Raw genomic sequence first — 16,831 nt, 5'->3', positions numbered from 1 at the left:
TCTTGAGTCTGGTTGTTTTTTTTGGGGAAGGGGGTTGTTGGAACAGATTCCTGCTGCATTCATCACCCTGGCTTCCTCCTGGGGGAAATCTTCATTGAGCAACCCTGAGAACGACTCACCTACCTCAGCCCCTTCCTCTTTCCACAGCCTGTCCTGGGAGCTGGAGAGGATGTCAGCGAGCCTGACATTGCCCTCCCTGAATGCATCAAATGCTCTTCTCCAAGGACTGACAAAAACAACCCCTGGGCTGTGGGCACAGTAGGGAACCATGCCGGGTTTTATCTTGCATTGCTCAAGCCAGGGAATACATCTGCACAACGACAAACTTGAGTGGTTCCCTGCCACTTCTGTGCCTCCACAGCCTGCTCCAGTTCTGCAGCTGCAGCTGGGCCTACCATCCCCAGCCAGACCTGCCACACACCTGGCTGAGGCGTGTCTGGGAGGGGTGGAGGAGGCAGAGGGACTCCAGGCCAGAGGGCTGTTCTCACCTCACTCCACTGGCAGTCAAGGAGGGCAGAAAATAAAAGACGACATCATTGCCAGATGAGTTTATATCTCTTTTTTTAAAGGCCAATGAGATACATTAAATGTAGAGTTTGTTGGAAAATAGGCAGCCTTTTGTTTTTTAGAGCAATGTTTAGCAAGTAGCCTCAGCTTTGCTTTACTGTGTGGACTAGGACAATTTGATCCTTGTAGGAGTCCATTTTCAGATTACACTAAGCCAATCAGTAGCAAGGGGGTAAATCAGTGTGTTTCCGTGGGAACCAGCTTCTTAGTGTGACAACAAGGATATTCTACTTGAGGTTGCTTAAGCGCTCCTCTCCATAGCTCTTCATTTTGCTAAACGTGGGGAATTTACAGTGGTTGCTTTTAATTTTATAATTGGAGAGGGGATGGATGTTAAGATGTGTGCCCAGACTAAGAATGTTAATTAATTTTCTTTCTATAACTGTGGTAAAAATGTCCTCAGTTTGGAGGGAGCTGTGGTAGGGCAGGACGTGGGGAGCAGACGACATTATTGCAGGGATTCGTGGGCGTGTTCTATCCCCAAGCACATGTCAACATGACTCATGGTTGGATTGCCCTGACTGTACAGTCTAAATAAGTCTTGATAGTCATTCATGGCTACTATTAAGACTTGACCACTTTGTCATGGAAAGACTATGCAGTACAGCTAAGTTATGTTCAAATAAGGCTGTTAGCGCTGCCGTGCAAGGAATCGGCTGCAACCCTAGGGTATTTATAGAAGTATAAAAAATTTCAGTCTGCTTAACAAATTTTTTGAAACCTAGCTAAAAGAAAGGAAATGTTCTAGCTTGAACGAACTGTGTGCTTTGGACAATTTGCTGAGCTACACCGACCCTCAGTTTGCTTATTGCTAAAATAGGGCTAGGTCACATGTATCCAGCATTCTCGATAGCACTACAATTCTGTGTTCTGTAAGTATAGGGTGCACTTCAGATTACACGTTCGCCATCTTCAGAGTGCTGGCCTCAGCTTGAGAAAGCTTTCTCTTGAGCTACATGAAAGAATTGTTGAGGAAAACTGTGCTCAAATGGAAAATAGGACTTTCTCAAATTGCCCTTTGCCCCTCTAATTACAGTTAAGTTATTTAGACATTTGTTGCGTTACAGCGTACCATTTTTTTAAATTAAAATCACCATTTTTGAAAAGTGCTATTGTGGCCGTAAATGGACCCAAAGTCTCCCAAGTGTCCCCACTTTACCGGCCCCATTCCCTATCCAAATTGACCTGAGTGCTCAAAGGACAACACAGGCAATCGGAGGAAAGTGTCTTCCTTTTCTGCTCTAATTGCTGTGGAGAAAGAACACAACTTTCACACCTAACTCCCCTCTTTTCTGTTAATATTATGCCACCAGGAGCTACTTTTAAACAACCATGCTTGCCAAAGGGAATTACTTTCCTAGCAAGATTTCATGATGATGCAGATAATGGTATCTGCTTCCTACTTCTTGTGCTATAGATTACAGGACCCCAACCCCCAGGCCACGGATCGATACTGTTCCAGATCAGTGGTGGTATTAGCTTCTCAAAGGAGCATGAACCACCCTATTGTGAACTGTGCGTGCGAGGCATCTAGGTGGCATGCTCCTTATAGGAATATAATGGCCTAGTGCCTGATGATCTAAGGTGAAACAGTTTTATCCCCAAACCGTCTCCCACCCCCACCTATCCCTACCCTTCTCCACCCCCAAGTCCCACCATCCCTGGTCTGTGGAAAAACTGTCTTCTGTGAAACCAATCCCTGGTGCCAAAAAGGCTGGGGACCGCTGAAGTAGATGTTATATCCATTTCACAGATGAGAAAAACTGAGACCCTGAGAGACGACACAACTTTCCTGAGGTCACAGCTAGGAAGCAGCAGGCTAGGCATACTGGTCCAGGTTTCTTAGATGCCAAAGACCATGCTTTTTGTCACCATCCCACACTGTCTCGCCCAACCTTTGCTGTTCAATCTGCAGGAGCCACCCTAATATGACGTTACATGTATGAAATGCAGACAGGGCTTTCTCGCAATTCAGAAGCACTCCAGCTATAAATTGTGCTGTAATCCTGAGAAAACAAAAGTAACCATTTTGAATTGCTTTCAAGATATGAGACAGATGGCACATATTTATTTTTAATGTTTAAGAAGATAGAGAAAGCAACTGGAGATGTGACATCTTGCATTAATTGGCATGAATCACCTAATGCACACAGTTAAGACACAGAGAGACGAAAATGAGGCCCATGCGTCATGCAAATGAGGCAACACAACAAAGTGTGTTTAACTAGATTTATTTTACAACAAGGTCTTTCTGTTTCTAAGTAATTTTAAGGAGAATTCTCTAAATGTCTGTGGATGAAAAGAGACAAAGAGGAGAGCAAATATGGGTTCCACATGTCCTGAGAGAAGCCACGCTGAGTGGCACGATCACAACAGAATCTTAAAAGACAGATTTAACCAGAATGCCCAGTGTCCTACGAGTCCCTTTCCGCTGCAGTTGCTAAGTTGCATTTACTTTCCTTTACATGATCTGTACAAAAAACTATGTGTGCGTGTATTTGTATTTAAATATATGTGTATATGTATATATAAAATGTACATACATACACACAAATACACATGTATGTTTGTATGTACATTTTATATATAATATACAAATATATATATATTATATATATATATATGTCAATCATCACATGATCTCTGGAATTATTTTTTAAACTAAGAGCCCCGATTCAGATCTGCCATGAACAAACAATGAGCTTCTTTCGAAGCTCCAGGGCTTGGCTAATGGGTAACTGAACACAGGGTTGCATGCCATTTTTCCAAGATTTGCCCTTTGTTGATGACAAGCACATTTATGAGTGACTTGCATGTATCAACCAAGCGCAGTTCCATTCCCCTTGATTTCTTAAGTTTCGCATTACCACATTTCATTTGGTTGTGCAAGATCTGCTTCCAGATGTGCAAGATAGTTAATGACATGCACTGACATTATTGGTTCACTCACTCTAGAGCCAGGCGGCATGACCCAGGTGGCATTTTTCTGTTGGTGAGGAGACAAGAAAGTGGGGCAGGTCGGGCTGCGGTAGAATGCAGCCTTCTGAATCCTTTCAGATGGGAATGGAAAATCCTTCACTATCATCCCCGCCTTCCTTGTGCAATGTGCTATCCTCCCCAAATAGGTGATTTATTCTCAAGTTCAGAAGCTAGATCAAGTGGGCTCACCATGACACATATGTGTGTTTGCTGGGGTTTATTTTTATTTTTTTAAAATCTAACTCCTCATGGTAAATTGCCTTTGAGCAACATTCAAATATATAAATAATTGAGTTCATGTAAATTAAAGAGAACTGAAGTGTTAGCTACCGATTTAAAACAGTCAGCTTAGGATCCACACTTCAAAGCCACGAATTCAGAGGTCATCATGCCCTGCCATAAGGTGGAGACAGGAGACAGGAGCTGCTCCAGGATGCATAGGGCAAGAGACCACTAGAAAGTTCCCCATTTCTGAAGTGGCTCCCAGCACGCTCCCCTAGATCTGAGGGGAGGTACAGTAAGATCAATGAACGCTAGACAGAGCCTTGACTGCATTTGGAACAGTAATGTCCACAGATGGTACCAAAGAAGATGGCACAGACCTTCCGGCCTTCTTCGCTGTGTGAGCAGCTCCTTCTCAAGGCTCAATGATGGCAAGGGGAGGGAGCTGCGGGAAGAAGGCCAGTCCCATTCTCCGCCCTACGAGAAAGGTTTATAGGATTTAAGAGGGGAAGGCATGCCTGCAGCTCCTGGGTCACCATCAATCAATTGTGCCTCACCCGCTGAGCTCCCTGCACTTAGGGAATCAGAAATGTTGCCTTTTAAGGATGTGTAGGTTTAGTAACTGCATCAGGAAATAATCCATACAACAAACCCCCATGACAGGAGTGTACCTATATAACAAACCTGCACATGTACCCCTGAACCTAAAATAAAAGTTTTAAAACCAAGACAAGGCACAAACAAACAAAACAAATCAAAAACTTTAAAGATGGCATTCAAATAACTTGGGTTTATCAATTTAAAATATTAAAAATATTTGCAACACTGTAACTTCAAAAAAAAAAAAAAAGGGTGACGTATCTTCATAACCAGCCTAGGGTAACACCTGGAAGCCAGGCTCCTGGATAAGAAAGTGGGGAAGCTATTACCCAAGTACCCCATGGCCATTTCTTTAAGCTTGTGAGTTTCCTTAAAAACTTTCAACAGTACTACAAGCTAGGAGTTACTGTTTTTAAGGGATTGCTAAGAATGACATTTGCAAAGAGTAGACATTTACCCTGAGCAAGCAATGAGGAGTCTTCCTTTATGGAACCTACAAGTAAAGATTGCACCGATTTCTGTCTTTGGGATTGTTACTTAGACCCTTAGAGCTGTGTTTTTCTTCCCTTTAAAATGGGGATAATGGGAACCTGTTCAGGATTATTGCAGGATGAGAGGTAAGGTATGCAGAGGACCGAGTCCATGTCCTGAGACACTACAAATAAGCCATAGCGGATCACAATTATTACAGAGTGGTGGATATTTACTTTTTAGGAAAATAATTCTTGTTTTTCCCATTGAATTCAGTTGAAAATGGATTTTGTTTTTAATTTGCAATAAGAAAGGTTCATTTGCATTTAGGTTTCACAACATGATTTTCCAGTAAATTCAGGGAAGGACAAGCAAAGAACACGACGCTAGGTTTGTATGATTTATAAGGTAGTTTCCTCTTGCAATGCTTGCTGTGCTTCTGAAATCTTGCAGGAAGGAAGTTCTGCAAGTCTTTGAGTAAAACTCTCTGTCAAAAGCCGAGTCATACTGACCAATGGTGGAATTGAATTGACCAATAGATTCAGTGAGTTGAATTCCCTATGATTTTGACAAAAGACAAGGAACACAGATGTCCCAAGAGTTACTGCAGTTTTCTATTTTTTTTTTTTTTTTTTTGAGACGGAGTCTTGCTCAGTCACCCAGATTGGAGTGCAGTGGCGTGATCTCGGCTCACTGCAACCTCCACCTCCTGGGTTCAAGCGATTCTCCTGCCTCAGCCTCCCAAGTAGCTGGGACTACAGGTGCCCGCCACCACTCCTAGCTAATTTCTTTTTGTATTTTTGGTAGAGACGGGATTTCACTGTGTTAGCCAGGATGGTCTCGGTCGCCTGACCTTGTGATCCACCCGGCTTGGCCTCCCAAAGTGCTGGGATTACAGTCGTGAACCACCGCGCCCGGCCTACAGTTTTCATGAGTGGCTGTGAATCCAGAGATTGGTCTAATTCTTCTGAATCAGGGCACTCTGCTTAGGGCACCATCAAATAGATGTCTCACCGTGATCCTCTGGAATAATTGCATTATTTGTTACATTCTTTGCAACTAAATGAATTATGTGGGTAGAACACCACTTGAATCACAAAGTATCAGTCCGTGTGCTAGAAGCCAATTTGATTTGACAAAGGTTTGTCCAACGACAATTATTATGCTTACATTCAGATATGCTGGTTGGTTCATTTTATTTTGTTCTGTTTTGATTAATTGAATTTTGTTGTTTGTTGGTTTATTATTTTCACCACCTTTTTCCCTGTATGCATAACTGCCACAAACATGCCTTCTACGCCATCGTTATCCTTAGTGGAAATGAAATCCCAAATATTTGTGGAGGAATTGATGTTGTAGTTATTGTTGCTTTCAGTTGCTGTTCTTCACTTGTTTGTAAAATAGTCTCACTGGCTGTTTTCTGGGTTTTTGTTTTTTTTCTTCTACTAATAAGTGCTTCCTCGGGGCCTAATGCAGGTGGCCCGTCTGAGTAACAAAAGTGCTTGCTGTGAACCTGGGAATGGCTCTCCCCTGAGATGACCCAGGGTTGCACAGGGCAGTCGTCATTATTCTCCTTGTGCAGGGGTGAACCTGAGACACAGCCAATTAACCCACGCAGCCCTGCAAGAAAGAGCCGGAGTTATAACCAATTCATCTCTTCGACTACCATAATATACACTGTTTAGCCATTTTATCAATTTCTCAAATTAGATGCTGCAGAAGTCACAGGTGCACCTTGATAAAATATGCGGCCTAACCACATCTACGCCCTATTGTCTTCCAGTGGAGCCCATACTCACCCTCTCACCTCTAAGCAACAGAACCCCATGCCAGCCAGCGATGGACGATTCTGCAGCCAAGTATGCATTTTCTTCATTCACCCACGCAGTAAGTAGTGGGTGTCTCCAGGTGTCAGGCACCATGCTGGGAGCCCCTCTGTCTCTTCTTGCATGTTGGCTACCCGCGGAGCATGAGTCCGAGTGTGAGGCACCTTTCGGCTTTTATGCATTGTTGACAATGCATGATGAGGGACCTGGTCCTTTTGAAGCAAAGGCTGTGTGTGTGTGTGTGTGTGTGTGTGTGTGGCCTCAGCTCGATATCACAGTCTTCATACAGAACCGGGCTCAGTACCTACTTTCTTGCAGTCATGACCATGATGGTCAGTGTGCCCATTCCATGTCCATCTGTGGCTCCTTCAACGCTGCCTTCACAGCCCCTTCTGAGTGGTGTGGGATCAATCAGGTAAGAAGTCACCAGGGCCATTCATTCTGGCCCCAGATTACACCTTCCCTGCTCAGAAATGACACCTGTGAGAGAAAGAGGCAGCAGAATGTCCTCATTTATGGGCAAAGGTTGAAGTTTCTAACATAGAATACTCAGGGTAGAGCTGAACAAGGTACAAAGAGCATTTGTTTTCGTTTCTACTACGTGGCTGTTGAGCAGTAGTGAGTGTCCGGCACGATCTCCCTGAAGCATAATGACATTCCAGAAATGGATGGAATGTCCTGGGAGAGCCAGTGGCCACCTCTACTCTGAGCATCTTCACCCTTCTCCCTTCCTCCCTGGAGGATGAGTCCTTTGGACAAAGAATTGTGCACACAGTTGTCCCCCTTATACCAGGGGGACACGTTTCAAGACTCCCGATGGATGCCTGAAAGCATGGAAGCACCAAACCCTATATATATATATACTATGATTTTTCCTATACGTACATACCTGTGATACAGTGTAATTTATAAATTAGGCACAGTAAGAGATCACCTATAACATAATCAAATAAAACAATCACAACAATATACTCTGATAAAAGTTATGTGAATGCGGTCTCTCTCTTTCTCTTTCTCTCTCTCTTCTGCTCTCTCTTTCTCTCTAAATTTCTTCTTGTACTCACCTATTTTGAGACCTCACCTATTTTGGGACATCAGTTGACCACAGGCTACTGGAACGGCCAAAGGCAAACCCACAGATGAGGGAGGATTACTGGATAAAATTTAATGCCTCTTGACTCCTCAGCCCCTAGGAATGCTCAATGAATGAATGAATGAATGAATGAACGAATGAACAATGAGCCTGATGTTGTCACTACTTTGCTCTCTTCTCCAACAGCATGGACGCATTAATTCTAAGCAGGATCTCTAAATAAAACCAGCAACTCATTTGATCCAAAATATCAGACCCCCTCTGGTGTCTGTTTTGCCTAGAAGGGTTTACATAAGACCAATCACTCATTTTCCATTTCATTCTCTTCCTTCTCCCCTTTCCCGTTAGATGGAAAGCTTATGGGAAAGACGACGTGGTTAGACATCAGAAGACAATGACCAGGGACGTCCACACACCTGTCAATTCAGTTCTCAATAGTGCAACACCAGGAAGAACCCCCACCTGGGAAAGAAAGGACCTGTGAGTGTCCTTTATTTTGACTTCATATTAATTGAAAGGATACTCCCCAAATTGACAAATGCATTTAATGCTCCAAGAAGATTCACAGGCCCCTGAACACAGCTACTCAGGGAAATGAAAGTGAAATCTTATTAAAGCAGATTTTTTGTTTGTCATTAAAATTTAAACAATCGGGTGTTTCGATGCATCCCTTCTATGCTAAATGCAAAACCTTTGTAATTCCGGATGTGAGTCTTTTGCACACGAGACACACATCGGGTTTTCCCAGATGACTCGTTAAAACGTCTACAAATCCCAAACCTCCTTTTTCACAAAGTGCTGCCTTTTCCTGCTTTTTACTTGCAAGCCACTTGATGTTTATTTGACTACATTAAAACAGAATGGTTGTCTTTTTTCTTCAAGGTCAACCAGACAGTTAAGCTGTCACTGTTGATCATGTATTCGTCTTAACGCAGAACATTGCAAAGTGCATGTTCTTTTTCCTGTTAAAGGTAACGTGTGATGCAGTCAGTGTTTCAGATGGAAAAATGGACTTTGAATCCCCGCGTCCCATCCAAGGGCAGGCTGGGTCTGCCCCTCCTCCACCAGTGCAGTCCCCTGGGAGGGTTGCTGTGGGTAGTGAGCGAGGAGGCCAGGGCCGTGCCCAATACAGTCTTGACGAGCCCCTGACCTCGCTCCACTTTTACCCCAATGGCTAACTTAGAGGCACGTTGTTTTGTTTCCAGTCCCATGTTCACCATTCCTTTTAGTAACTCTTTTCCATTTCATCACGTTTTTGTGATCAGTCACAAGGAAATACTCATTCAGATCTCAGCAGCAAATTAAATGCACTGAAACTCAAAGGCCTGAGTTCCAGACCCCAGCTCCCTACTAACTCTGCGATGTGGGCCAACACGCTACATATCTGAAGGAGAAATCCTCATCTTCCTAAATTCCTGAGTTGGTGTGGAGCTCTCAAGAGCAAATGCATGGAAACGCAGCTTTAACTGCAAGAATTGTGCTCAAATATGATGCAGCTGCTTCATCACCTCCCTCTGCTTCAGTTTTGTCATTTGTAAAACTGGGGTTGAGGATAGCAAATGTGCTGGAAGATGGTCAGGATTAAAAATTGTATCTGCAAGAAGCTTAGCCCCAGTCCTGGCACAAAGGTGGGGGATGTATGTCACAGCCCCATGGGATCCAGATTGTAATTGTAATTTCTTCTTTGTAAAACAGGGAAAACGATGTAAAAAACTACCCTCCTACCCTTGTCTCAGGTGTACAGGACTCAGAAACAGAAAGATTTTGGGTGGGTCAAAAGCAGACACATGTACCCAGTCCACATTCTCAGGATGTCTTGAGCCCTTCACTGTTTCTAGAAGGTGCCTGTGCTTTGCTGTCCCTGCCACCTGCTCCCTCTCTTCCATCAAGTTACCCTAAAATATGACAGACAGAAATGGGGACTGCAGCCTTTGGCCATGAAAACAACCGCCTGCTTCCGGCTTGCAGGGAATAACTTGTGGTTTCCTCTGCTGCACATGCAAGTCTTGAGGACGGTTTTCACGCTTGCTTCATCATCAGTCATAGCTCTTACGATCTGCCCACTTCTGAGGGTCCTTTTCTTAGAGAGGGACAGGTGCTGCTGGCAGAGGAGGAGCTCTCAGCAAAGAAAATGGCATTACTAAGCATTAGTTGAATTTTGCAGTGACCTCCTTGTTTTGAAACGATCAAATCAGTCCTTATTTGTGTAACTCAGGAGTGCAGAGTGCATTGCCCACACTCTGTCACTGTGAAGGTCAGTGCTTGCTGTGGTTGAGGGATGAAGAAAACTTTGGATATCAAGTGGCCTCAGGGCAACAGAACAGTTTTTCAAGGGACTATCGCCTTTCCCTAGCAAATAACAACAGTGGCAGCTACAAGGCAAATACGGAAATGATCTTTGGTGTGCACAGATCACAAAGTTTGCACCTGCACAATCAGCTGGTTATGAACTTGGAGAAATTTCTGTCTCACATCCTGACTGTTCTTTCTTAGCCCATTGCCTGTGTGGTGGTCCATGCCAGCAGCCTCTTCTGTCCTGTATTTACAAGTGCAGGGATGTTACTGACAAGCCCAGTCTCACACCCTGTATGGGCAAGTGCCTAGAACAGGGCTTAAATGAGAAGACGGATGTGCTTCAGAGTCCAACAGATCTCTCAAATGCCAGCTCCAGAAGTTTCTAACCATGAGAACTGATGAACACATGGGAGCTTTAACCTCCCTCTTTCTAAAGTGGGCACGGGGATGTCTACTGCTCAGGTTTACTGAGAGGACGGGTGCATTTCTGTACTTGCCGTTCAAATCCAGGACAACCCCGAGGCTGCTGCCCCAGATCCCAGGAGCTCAGGGTGCCTCTGTCTGCAGAGGCTGGAGAAAAATTTACCTCTTGGCAGAACTCAGCACTCAGTGAACAGAGTATTCGGGTCAATTTCCAGTTCAATCCTGAGTTCTAGTATCTTAAAGATAGAGACCTGAGACCGTTCAGATACTGTGTCTAACTCCTGTAGAACTTAGAATCATAAAAAGATCTTACGCAACAGGTTCTGTTCAGTCCCTTGGCCAATTTCAGCATGGTGACTTTTTCTCTGCCTACGCATCTAAAATACGATTTTTATTTAATCTTACGTAATAAGATCACAGTGTCAGCATCAGAGCTGAGAGGAGAACTCAGGATTCCGGCTCCTATTCCTGCTTGCTTCCTACTGATATCACGTTCATCACAGCTTCTGTGACCTCAGAAACCTCAGGCAACTCATGTATGGGGAGTGAAGAACGGATTGCAATGGCGTCAGCTCTCGCCTTATCTACCTGAATTTTTGACTTCCCTTGTTACTTCATGTTTATACCTTTATTTCCCTTCCCATCATCCCTCCCCAAATCAAAGAGCCTTTACCTTGTATTTTATATATGTCCCAAACATAAGCTACCCTGGCTTCTAGAAAAATAGTGGCTGTGTACAAACCATCCTTCTGTGTGGCTGTCAAACTAGCTAGGGAATCCTCTGTTTGGCTACTAGATTTTTGCCTTGATCATAGAACATTTGAGATCTTTGATAAATGAATGGGTGTTATTTGAATTTTCTATTTAAATTTATTTTTACACCCAGAAGCTGATCTCAAGCAAGACGTTCACATGCTAACTATTGGGTTCGGTGGCAGGCACCATTAAGAGAAGCAGCAATTCTCCTTCAGGTACTGGGGCGTGAACAGAAAAAATCGTCATTTGCTAAGTTGGTTTTCTACGTTAGGGTTTGGGTATCTGATGCTAAACCTCTTTGTCCAAACAACAATTTTGATTTATCTTTATAATCTCTGATTTCTCTTTATAATCTATAATCAGAGGCAGATTTTAAGCTTTCGGTGGCCAGGAACAGTGCTGGAAGCTTCTCTCTGCCTGTGCCTACAGCAGCATTGAAGATGGTCAGCAGTTTCAGCTCCTGAAGGTGAAGAACTTGGCCCAGAAGCTGCCCAGACAATGGCTCGAGGTAGTGCTTTCTGCGTCACCCTCCAGAGGCATCAAGCCGTGAGATTTCTCTTTCTGGATAGGACTACAGGCTCTATTTCTGTTGGGCCACCATATTGTTGGGCTTGCCATATTCACGTTAGCCAAAAGAAATGCCACCGTGATGGTACAATGGCAAGGTCCCCAGAGACGCACCCACTGGATACCTGAGTGAATTTCGAAAAGCCAGCAAAAGAGAAGCGAGTGGTCGCGGGGTAGGTTTAGCAAATATTCTTGTCTGGTGAAACAAAAACTTTGAAGATGTCAGTGATGTCTGTGCCTTTTTGTCCCCAGTGGGCAAATCCAAGGAGCCCCGTCTCAGGTTAACGTGTTTTTATGAAGCACGCCAAGGTGCACGGAGCCCACGCTCCTCGGCTCCTAATAGAGACTTTGAAGAGGGGATGGGGCGTTGTTAGGAGGATCCTGGGTGGTTAATGGCTTAAAACAAAAGAAATCAACTCTGAATAACATCAGATAAACAAACAACAGCGGCAAAAGCTAACCTCGTTGTTCCTCAGGCTGCCAAGACAGTTCAATCCTGATGTTTCTGGTTCTTGGTCGTGCTACCACATTGACCACCTCTACATATCAAATATTGTCTTGCTTTCCCCTCCCCAAATCCTGTGAGGGCAGGAATTATCGGCCGCATGTTAAGATAGAGTTCCCTAGGGCTCAAACATGCTCATATCCCCAAACTAGAAGCGAGACCATCGTCCAGATCTTTATTTGGGTTACATGCCCATGACTCTGCAGACCGCAAATGACCAGGATTTTACTCTCACTGAGAGCAGGCCTTCATCCTGGAGCAGCTTTTGGGGCCCAGGAGCTGACCTCTGCAGGCGGATTGAGCAAGGCTGCAGTGACTCACCTCCCTGCACTCGCACCCACAGATGGTCCTGAGTCAGAAGCCTGGCACCTGGGTCGGGCTGCCGGGTAAGAGTGTGCACCTTCATCGTCTATTCATACCCGTCCTGGGAAAATCTTTCCAGTCTGGGAAATAGCAAACTGACACGTTTCACCAGGACTCAACTTCCTGAGCGTATGCACAGAAAACCCCACACCCTTCACCTTTATTGAACAAGGAGGGAGCCCGATGAGACTCCCTGAAGAAACGCGGGGAGTGTCCCGCACAACCGGATGGGTGTGGGAGGCAGCGTGGGGGAGTAGAGTGACCTGGGGCGGAAGAGGTGTCTGAATATTTGCGTGGCTCCAGCGGCTCAACCCTTCCGAGTCTTCAGTGCAGTATCTGTGAAAAAGAGAAAAACTCTGTAGACTAGATATTCTCTGAAATCAGCACTGAGCAGACACCCATTCCCTTTCCTTTCGCATTTGCAGAATTTAATTTTTCTAGGGGAGCAGAAAGAATTGGTTAGTAAAAGGCTGTTAAGGAAGGAGGTAAGTAGACAGAGATGGGGTTTGCTGGAAATAATGAGGAAAAAGCTCGGGGCCACTTATGCACCTGCTGTCACGATTCAGCTGGGACCTTCTGAATCATACGAACCCAGAAAGGACAGCTATGCTGTGTGCGTCGTACGAATGACCATTTGCTAGAATAACGTATTTCCAGAATAATTTGTTGAGGGGCAATTTTATGTGTGTATATAGTATTCACAAATGTTTTATCCCCACAGTTAATTCAATGAAGGGACAGTTAACCCTTTTTTTCCCAGGGAATTTGGGACTGACCTAAGGACTCTCTGGCATCCACTCCTATTGCCACACAAGTTTCTGCAGAGGCAGGAACCACCATGCCTTCCAGTGACCTCCAGTCAAAACGAAGTCTGCAAACAATTTCAACTGTAGTATTGTAAGCCCAATAAATAAAGAGCACTTATTAAAACATACTGACTCGAAAAATATTTGACATGGTGTGTTTGTAACAGGAGAATGGGAGCTCAGGCCTTTCTTCTCATTGAAGATACCTCCACTCACCTTGTTCTCTATGGGGAAAAAACAAATGAACAACAAAATGATTTTGAAGCCACTGTCCTTTCTAACAGGCAGGTCGGTGGGAGGATCCTATGCAAACTGCAGGTACAAACCCTACCCCTACTTCCCAGGACTAACCTCAGAGCCCAGTGTCATTCTTCAGGAATTCCAGCTCAATTATTAGCATGAAAGAGAGCACTGAAGGCTGGAAATGGTCAGCTCCTTCTTTTCCAAAGTGCAGAAAAGCATACACCTTTGACCTCCTAATGCTTTACAGAATGGGTGTGAATCAAAAGTTCGACATCCAAGGAATTTCAACGTTGTTTGTGTGTGTGTCCTGCATTTTCTAACCATGCTGGTTCAGCAAGTCAGGGGTAAGAACCGAAGGATAAAAAGCTTAGCCAGCTGGGCAGGGATCTCTCACAGATTACCTCAGCTTCCAATCTTTTGTTCAACCCATTTAGCCTTGAATTTGTAATATATTTGTCAAATTTATTTATTTATTTATTTTTACCTACCATTTCTTTCAACAGAGTCAATGATGACTTTATCTTGGTGTACTTTTTTTAAAAGCCACAAAGTGTTTGGCCTAGAAATGACAGAAAATGTTAAGGTTTAAGGTGCTTTTTGCTTTCTAAAATATGCCAGAATACCAAGCTAAGTAACTTCAAACTAAGGTGATGTCAGATGAAGAGCCCCAGAAGTGGGACATTTTATCTTCCTGGTTAGTCCATTACATGCAAAGCAGGGGAATGAGGTGTTTTTACTATTTTATTGCTTTCAGAGTCAATTCTACATCAAGAGATAGAAACCAAGATGACTCAAGAGCTCTTGGAAAAAAAAAAACATTCTCTTAGAGAACTGCATGATTTTCTTATGGCCTGTGTGGAGGGAAAGCTGTGAAGAAGGACCTGTAATTTTTATTTGCAGACTTTCACTTCTGCTCTCATTTTGTTGAAACCATTGGTTCCGTCTTTCATTTCCTATACCAAGCGCATCATTGAGACCAGCTTCTGGGTATTTATTTGTAGTCCTGGTTGGCTGGGGTTCTGATGCACGAGGCCCTGCCATCTTCTCTGTGAGAAGTGTTGGTTGGTTTCTGGATGGAGGACTCAAGCTCATTTTAGGGGCTCTCCTAGAGGTAGGGGTGAGTGCTCCAAGGGTGGAACATACGTGAAGAATTGGTTTGCTCTCCCTCAGCTCTGTGCATAACCAAAGGTTTGATACCAAATGCAGAAGTTGCCAATGGAAGAAAATGCCACTTCAACTGCATGTGGAACTGTGGTTTTGCACCCAAGTGAAAATCAGAAGATTCTGGGGAACTTGAAAGTTACCCGATGTGTTTGGCTCAGGGATTAAAAATTCAACTTATCTTCATTCTAAATGCAATACAGAGTCTGACTCCTGCACAGGCTAAAGAAAGCAAGAAAGAGAGAGAAAGAGAGAGAGAAGAAGGAAGGAAGGAAGGAGAGAGGGAAGGAAGGAAGGAAGGAAGGAAGGAAGGAAGGAAGGAAGGAAGGAAGGAAGGAAGGAAGGAAGGAAGGAAGGAAATGTATGTTTTTCTGCACCTTGAAGAATAAAACGCTGGCCACTATTAGCCTTCACTATTCTCCTTAATGCTAATAATTAAGCACAGATTCCTTAGTTAAGTATAAAACGGTTTTTGGAAAAAAAAGTGCTGGGAACTCAGAGGTGGGAATGATGATCTCAAAAGTTCTCTGGACTCTGTGCATCGCGTTCTCACAGCCTTTCATTAACCGTTTCCCTCTCACCCTCAACAGGTCTGAAAGGTAGAGAACACGTGCTGTTACTCAGGTGTATCTGAGAATTATCTAGGCATATTTGTAAAAGAAAACAAAAAGCCCCTTTTATGCTTACAGTGATCCATTATCTCCAGTGTCTAATTTGGGAGCGGGACCAGGAGTAAAGTTCGTGAAATGTTAGCTGGGTCAGAGGCCACTGAACCATCCTCTGCCTGACATGGGCATATTGAAACTGCCTTGTGGCCACGCACTGCATTCAGGGTCTTGTCCCAGGAAAAGAAACAAAAAGGGACGTGAGAACAGGTGGCAGTGTCAGCCGATGATGCTGGCCCCAGGCACCCAGAGGCCTCCAGAGCAGCTCAGTCTCGGGACCTCCTCTTATCCAGATGGTGGGACCCTGATGCGCAGAAATCGCTCTGCTCCAGAAAGACCTGGGAGCACTGGGAGGGGGGTGGACACAACGCGGTGTTTGTACAGATTTGCCCCTTACTTCTCAGTCACATCTGGGGCTAAAAACTCACGTCAAAAAGAACTAACCTGGGGACTATTGCAAGGAGGCATCTTTTCATCCTTGACTCTGCTGTCCTTAAACCACGGACCTCCCACTTTCCCTTTTGGCCCTCAAAGTCACTTGGTCCTGCCTCCATCCCTTCGGATTCTGCTAAGGATTTTTTCCTACAGAGCCTGAAAATCGCACACGACAGACACCCTTGGACTCACCTCTCAGAGCCTCCTTCTTAAGAGATAGGCTGCGTCCCTGAGCCGCTCTTGTGGAAATCTCCTTTTATCCCACGGTTAGAGGAGACAAAGAAGTTCTCTGGGCACAACTGGTCCTTCCAGGTGGAGACCAAAAACCTGTTTTGCTAAATCAACTTTCTCAGCACTCTTCCCTCCCTCTTCTTCCCTGTCCTTCCTTTTTCTTCCTTTCCTGAATTCCTCTCCCTCCTTCTGCTCTCCATGCTTTGCTTTCGTCTTTTACTTCATTTCTCTCCCTCCTACCCTCCCTCTCTTTCTTCCTTTCCTGTTCTCCTTCCTTTTCCTTTCTTTCTTGCCCTCCTTGCTTCCCCTCTCTTTCCTTCCTTTCTTCACTTTTTGCCTTCCTTCCTTTTGCTTCCTTTCTCTCCCTCCCTCTTTCCTCCTTTCCTGTTTTCCTTCCTTTCTTCACTTTTTGTCTTCCTTCCTTTTGCTTCCTTTCTCTCCCTCCCTCTTTCCTCCTTTCCTGTTTTCCTTCCTTTTTCTCTGTCTTCCTCCCTCCCCTTATCCCTCCCTCCCTAGTAGCATGTGTGTGGTTGACAGATTGCCTGGACTTGAATCTCAATACCGTCACTTACTACATGCATGAGCTTGGGCAATTTGCTGAAGAGCATATGTCTCTCTTTATC

This window comes from Pongo abelii, chromosome 8 (genome assembly GCF_028885655.2).
Source record: "Pongo abelii isolate AG06213 chromosome 8, NHGRI_mPonAbe1-v2.0_pri, whole genome shotgun sequence".
NCBI lineage: Eukaryota > Metazoa > Chordata > Mammalia > Primates > Hominidae > Pongo > Pongo abelii.
Note: the sequence above shows the minus strand (reverse complement) of the source record.